Genomic DNA, 7,500 nt, shown 5'->3' on the forward strand with positions numbered 1-7,500 from the left:
CTCACCCAGCAACCTGTGCACTTGACAGTCAGTCAGTGGCGTATTGTTGGGAAGGAGAAGGGAGGAGAGAGGGGAAAAAACCTTACAGAGGGATTGCCTGTGATTCCATTCCAGATTGTGTCAGTCAGGGTGGGTTGGCCTGGGTTGGTGGGTTTGAGGTTTGGTTATTTCTATTTTTCAAAAAAGGAAACAACTCTGAAGCTAGGGTCCTGCTTTTTACCCTGGCTGAGTTATAAACATTACATCAAGGGAGCGGAAATTCGGCCGTGTTTCACAAAATGTTTCAATGCCATGCCATATTTAATACTAAGATCAATATTGAGTCCCGATTAGTGCTGATATGCTAACGTTCAACCTGTTCTCACAAGAAAACACATGCACTAGACATTAAGGTCAGTGGAGAAAGCCATATCTCCCCCAACTGCAAACCCTCTACAACCAAACAGCACGGGGAACGGTAGAGTGACTAGATAAACAGAACTGACATGACACAGCTAAACAAAACAAAATGAACACTCCGCACAAACATTGCCACCACTACAACGATTACACAATACGACTCAATGGGGTGTCAATGACGCCAATCGCTGACAACATCAACCTTCAAGAAGGATTAAACTTCCCCCAATTGCACTTGCAATGCTGTGTCAATATTGTGGGGGCGGCGCGTCTGAAGTTATCTCATGTGAAAGCTCATTAGCCCGCCAGTGCACCCCTATCCATTTGCTGCGTGAACAGAAGGCGCTGTAAACAGCAAGGCCTGCTGCCAGAGAGAGAGAGAGAGAGAGAGAGAGAGAGAGAGAGAGAGAGAGAGAGAGAGAGAGAGAGAGAGAGAGAGAGAGAGAGAGAGAGAGAGAGAGAGAGAGAGAGAGAGAGAGAGAGAGAGAGAGAGAGAGAGAGAGAGAGAGAGAGAGAGAGAAAAGGGGGCCATATCTGTCTGTCCTCTGCACCAGATCGCAAAAGGTGAGGGGGAAAGCGGGTAATTTTCCACTGGGGGGGTAGGGGGTGAGAGAGAGAGATAGAGAAAGAAAGAAAGGGAGAGAGAGAGAGAGGGAGAGAGAGAGATAGAGAGAGAGAGACATGAAAAGGTGAATGGTCCTGATGGAGTTAATTTTAGAAAAAGGGAATTGAGTGGGTGGTCCATGTGTCCATGCCTGCACATGTGTTTATGTTTGTGTGTGTGTGTGTGTGTGTGTGTGTGTGTGTGTGTGTGTGTGTGTGTGCGTGCGTGCGTGCCCGTGTTTGTGTGTGTTTGTGTGTGTGTACGCGCCTAATTAGATGAATACACCAACAAACATTGGTATAAGGGGGCTGTGGAGCTGCCATATTAGCAGCTGGACCACGCTCCAGCCAGGCCGAATCAGACGGCACACTGAGGCCAACCCCAGATGTCTGGGCTGATCTCAGGCATCCTTCATCTTCTCTGCTGCTTACAGCCTCTCCTACTAAGGCCAGCAGAGTGCCTTCAAAGTAGCTCTACAAAGAAGACTCAAGAGTCATCAATTCATTGGTCTACCCATCATCATAGTCTCACTTCTATAGGTTATTAGAGTTATTAATTGGCTCACTTCAAGCACTGTATCCATTTGGTCTGAGATTTGCCCTTGCAAAGCTGTGTTATGGCTGCGCAGAGGTTGAGGGTTTTTCTGTCTGGTCAGGATTTGTTTTTTCCCCCCATAACAGTGGCAAAAATAATTTCCGCCGGCGAGCACCAGGCGACGGTGACGTCGGGTCAAGACCGAGATGGTAATCTGCCCGTCATGGTTCTTCATGTGCGGGAATCCCTTACGTTACGCGGCCAGAAGATATCAGGCCATCAGAATAGCGTCTGTGTTGTGTGGGGTGGAGAAACTGTATGTGGAGAGAATCCACAGGGAGAGTCTATCAGAGAGCACAGAGCTCCAGAGGTCTGGTACAGCTGATCTGAAATGATGCCGTCATATCTGCAGAGGCCTACAGTTACTGTAACCCTCATCTGCAGAATACACTAATGACTAAACATATGCACTTGTGGGAAGAGCGTGTACAACTTGCTCAAGCTCCTTAATTTGAGGATGGACTCTCCAAAGGCTTGTACCGCCTGCGAGCATTTGAGTATGTTGGAAGTTTAAGAGGAAAGCACCGCCCTCGACATCTCGCCCAGGGAGTTTTGGACAGTGTGTGGTTGAAGCCCAAACCTGGCTGGACGGCTTTGTATCCTCTTACAGTAATCCTTGATATGGGCACAGCGTTTCTTCACCACCTCAGTCTCCTCTCTCTGTAAGCCCATTTGTCAAATGCGGAGATGTGCATGGCTCGACAGTGGTCTTCGTTACACTTCATTTCCCTAGTACGTATTTTTGTGTGTGTGTGTGTGTGTGTGTGTGCGCGTGCTTCCACTCCATCTGTCCTTCCGTTCGTTTTTCAGTGCCGTGTCCAGGCTGATCGTTGGTTTGCGTGACGCCGGGCGGCTGCATGAATCACACACCTGTCCGTCTCCCGGTGCGAACCACACAGGTCACTGGCGAAGCGTGCACCAGATGACAGATGCTTCAATCATTCCCGCACCAGAGACGCGCCACATGCTTTTTTTTACCACTGAAATGCTTAGAACAGGCTTTTCTTCGCTCCCCCTTTGTCTCTGTAACTGTTTATATAATACATATTTATCTAGGCATGAATCCCTTCCTCTTTAAGATTTACTTACATTCAAGGGGGGTTGACCCGCTGGGGGAGTCTTTGGAAAATAGATGGTTTGCCCACTTGCGTCTTTTTTTCCTTGATTTGCCCCTTTTTCCTCTCCCACACACAAGCGCTTGGCAGACGCCCAAGACCAAACCTACTTCATTTTGATATTTCCCCACAGAAGCGGGCTCTTTTTTCACAGCAATGATGAATGTGACGAGTAAGTGAATTTCAAAGCCAAAGACCTGCTTCTCTCTCTCTCACTCTCTCTCTCTCTCTCTCTCTCTCTCTCTCTCTCACACACACACACACACACACACACACACACACACACACACACACACACACACACACACACACACACACAGATAAACACACACATCTCTTCTCTATCCTTCTGTGCTGCGTTGTCTCTCCTCACCCTCTGTTTAAATAATATCACCAGGGTTTAATTAGCTGGAGTAACCGTCCAGATGAAAATAAATAGACAGGCTTTATCAGTATGAGTTTGTATAACAAATTGTTGTTGTTGTTGCTAGTTGAGAGGGTCAAGCTTTGAGAGGGTGAAGACGACCCCCGAAAGCCGGTGTTTGATTATTAGTTGACGTTCCGTGAAGAGCACATCTATCCTTTTGGTGTCAGTGCCTCTTGAAAATCCCCATTGCTCCAGCACCCTCCAGGCTCGCTGGCCTCCCCATTACGTAAGGTGTCCCCTAATCTCATTCAGAGGCTGTGTTCCAAGATGCTTTCAGGCTTTCGAGAGGCCCGTTCTAAGTTACACGTCTCCAAACTGGAGGCTAAATTCGATCTCTATCTTATCAATACCATGGATTACATACAATAACAATGAACTCCAATGATGATTACGTGGCCACTTTTAATCACTTTTAATGCCACGTCATTTTCATCTGTCTTCACTGCCTGCTTGAAAAGCACAGTCTGCCGATGAGAAGGCTGCTCAGCTCACCGTAGGTGAGGTGGTGAGCGAGGTGCTTTGAATGACTGCCAGAGACGAACCTCCTCCACCGATGAAGATTTATAGCAGACTTCACCCATGAGGGGAAATGCATCTTTTGGGGCCCCCTCCCGGACATAATCAGTTTTCATTTGCCAGCAACGCCTCATGAGAGAGGCGGAAGCGGCTGGCTTGATATTTAAAGTTAATGTCTCACATGACGAGATGTTTACCTGGGGTTTTACTGGAGGAGAGATGTATGGTCCAGTCCTGTCTCGTCTTCTCAGGACACTCTGAAGAAGGAATTTTGTCTTCTTCCAATGACCCCTTCCCATGACCACACTTTCCCTAGACTCTCCAGATAGATACTCTATCATTCTATTCCAAACACATACTCCCTCAAAGGACACGTGCAACAAGCAATAACTACCATATCCAAGAAGCAGTTCTTTCTCAGACATCTATCCACACACCTTGATTCAGGGCCAAGCTATCCTGTAGCATGTCAGTAAAGTCCTGATTTAAACACGTTGTACAGCTGAACAGGAGCTAACAATGTCAGCACAAGGGTGTACATAAACAAGTGCTTTGACTGAGCTCAGCAGGGGGGTACCTTCCTTCTTATGGGGGACATGCATTTCTTCACTGTGCCTCAGGTCCCTCACACCTCATCCAGGCCTGCTAACACGGCAGAAATAGGTGTGTCTGGAACCACATCAAAGCGACAAAGAAAGGAGGGTTTATCAACAGCGATCACAGTTCTAGTTGACTCCAGCAGCGACTTTTGCCAGAGGAAACTAGATACGCTTCTTCAAAAGGCAGAGGAGAGTGCACAATAAGGAGAAGAATGAAGGGAAGGCACAATATCAACGCATTTTTTTATTTCTTTTTTTACACTTTCTGATATCTAAGCGCCGTAACGTACCCAGGGGTTATTTATTCCCATTTTACTATTTATGTTCAATGATGTGTTTCGTGATAAGCAACAATGCAAATACAGTACTTCTCGTTGAGAATGTCATATCTAGAGATGGAAATCGCTCTCAGCCCCCCCAGGGGAGGCATGTGAGACGCACATGAAACACGGAGACTGCTCATCACAGTTAAATGATGCCATGTCATTTGCACATTGTGCACATACACACATGTATATCATTTTGTTCCCCAAACAAGACTGTATTTGAAGTTTATCCTCCACCGCCATGTCTTGATTACGTACACAGCTCCTTTTCTTTTCACTTGAAAGCATGGTAGAGACTGAGTTGGTGTATGGTGTGTACGAAGTCAAATAATGCGAGAGAGGAGATTGCACCCGAGACGAGCTAAAGTGGCGCAGTCTTCATATATGAAGCCCAAGGTGACTTCAGTCATACATGGATCCATTAATCTCCCGATCAACTGGGGCCAATTTCCCTTTGATGTCTGTAGCAGGTATTTGGAGACGTGCCGTCAGGTGGGTAGAGAGTGAATTGATCTCTTCAGCGGTACTTGTTACAGACAGATGGAGAAGAAAGGAGAAACACTTACTTCAAGCCTCCACGGAGTCGTACCCGTGCGCCTTTTGATATGGCTGTCAGAGGTTCATTTTCCAGAGCGCCAATTATCAACACTTTTTATGGTCCGGATCATTTGGGTTCTCTCTCTCTCTCTCTCTCTCTCTCTCTCTCTCTCTCTCTCTCTCTCTTTTTCACCCTCATATTTGAGTTAAGACCTGCCATCCAACTGAATCAGTTGCCAGTTCTTTTGTTGTTGTTGTGTTGTATGTATTTATTTATCTACCGGTATATATTGAGGGGGATGGTGTTGTTTGCCTGTTTTTTGTTTGATTGATGACTCCCATTGAGGAGTGGCAATGCGTCCAGCATCCACTCCTTCATGGAGAGCTTTCTGCTTAAATGGTAGTTGTCTCCAAACAACCCCCCCCCCCACCCACCCCAACACTCCTTCCCGTTCATAGTGCCTTATTAAACCCATCTGTCAGCAACTCAATCAAGAAGTAATAATTCCCTATACTGCATAGCAGTGAGTTGAGGGAGACCCTGGAAAGAAGACCATCCTTCACCAACTGAGTGCCATCATATTGGAAAAGCTTATAGGCTTTCACTGGAGTGCAAAAAAATGGAGTGATATAGTAGACTAATATAGTATACCCTGATATATTGCTTCCAAAGACGAGGAGAGTATTTCCCAGAGATGGATCCTTGTTCATTTACTAGGTAATGTAATCTCACTAACTCCAGATACAGAGCCCATGAAATCCAGCTGAAACAGATGCCACCTGAGCCGTTATCTTTGAGCATCTCTCGTCACAGTGCTGGTGCTCACTCTGGTGTTATTAAACCTCTGTGTCAATGCTCGAAAACCAGTCGTCTCTCTCACTCTCTCTATTCCTCTCTTCCTCTCTCCCTCTCTCCCACTCTCTGTCTCCCTTTCTCTCACTAAAGCTGGCTGCGTTTTCCTTTGTTTTGCTTGAGCGTCGTTGTGTTTGTGTTGTTATTCTCCACCTCTTCCACTCTCTCGTCTTTTCGGTCGCTGTCGAAAAAGCCTCTCCTCGTTTTGAGTGCAGGGGGCTGCGAGAGGAAGTGGCGATGGGGGGCGGGGGGGGATCTCATCACGAGCCGGCACGTGAATGAATCGGTGAACACATTTGGCAAAAATGTAATTACCAGATTAAAAGGAGGGCTGCACAAATGGTGAATAGAGCAGCATTAGAAGTGTTTGGTGTAATGGCCTCTTTGTGCTCATGTTTCATGTCGAGTGAACAGCGGATCAAAGTGTTTTCTCTTCCTTGTTTGAAGGGTGTATCGTCGTGATTTCACACCAGTTGGAAGGCCTTTGTCTCTAAGGCAAATATGTATATAACAAAAGTGGGGAGAAAATAAAGGATGCATCATTCATCATTCATCATTTGGGCTTTTGTTGTTAAATGGATGGCTGATTGAGAATTAATAGCCAAGTGACAGACAAGGCAAGGCAAGTTTTACATACATACATTTCACACACAGGGGCAATTCAATGTGCTTTACATAAAAACAAACAAACAACAGTAAGTAAGAGTAAATAAAACCATAAAAGGCTACAAATAGCTAATAGCTTACAAATAGTTTAAAACTGAGTACGCAGAGTGCATCTGATGAACACAAAGTGCATTTGATCGGTGAACAGAAAGCATCTGAGAGCAGTTTGGAAGCTGGCAGCATATTTTATTTTATCCAGACATTGGGTCCAAAAGGTGAAATATTTTGGTACTGCTTGTGGTCTTTTATGGCTGTATTACTGCACTTGGTGATGCACTTGTATTGCAGTGGATGACAGTTATGGAAGTAATCTCCATCTCTATTTGTGCCTCTCTCTCAACAGGTCAGACATAAGTAGTACACCATGGTGAATTTGGCAGATGAAAGGTTCAGCAACATGACATTCTGTAATGGCCTCGCTGGGGACGGTCACTGTTGTTTTGGTCTCACGTAACTGCCTTCGTCCTGACCCCCTTTTTTATTACAGCTGAGATGATAGGAAAGCACTGCCTTTGTGTCAGTGATGGCGTGCAACTTGCAGAGCATGCAACCCATCACCCTCCCGCTCACACACACACACACACACACACACACACACACACACACAATCACACACACACACACAGACATACACACACTCACACAACCACACACCCCCAAACCATCGGGTGACTGGAGGTCAAACGGCGGCAAATTGCAGGCTGCCTCGCAAGCTGCGGCCACAGTCGACAGTCCAGGGGTCATTTGGAGCCTGACGGTCAGCTAACGAGCGAGCGCCCCGCTGCACAGTAGGGCCCTGACTGCCCCCCCCTCCACACACACACACACACACACACACACACACACACAGACACACATACGCAT

At 46.5% G+C, this 7,500-nt stretch overlaps 1 protein-coding gene across 1 annotated transcript in view; it reads left to right on the forward strand.

Annotated features, from left to right (window-relative positions):
- Window positions 1-7,500, forward strand: part of csmd3b (CUB and Sushi multiple domains 3b) — a 387,713-nt gene that overhangs the window by 70,003 nt on the left and 310,210 nt on the right.

Source organism: Alosa sapidissima, chromosome 21 (genome assembly GCF_018492685.1).
Source record: "Alosa sapidissima isolate fAloSap1 chromosome 21, fAloSap1.pri, whole genome shotgun sequence".
Taxonomy (NCBI): domain Eukaryota; kingdom Metazoa; phylum Chordata; class Actinopteri; order Clupeiformes; family Clupeidae; genus Alosa; species Alosa sapidissima.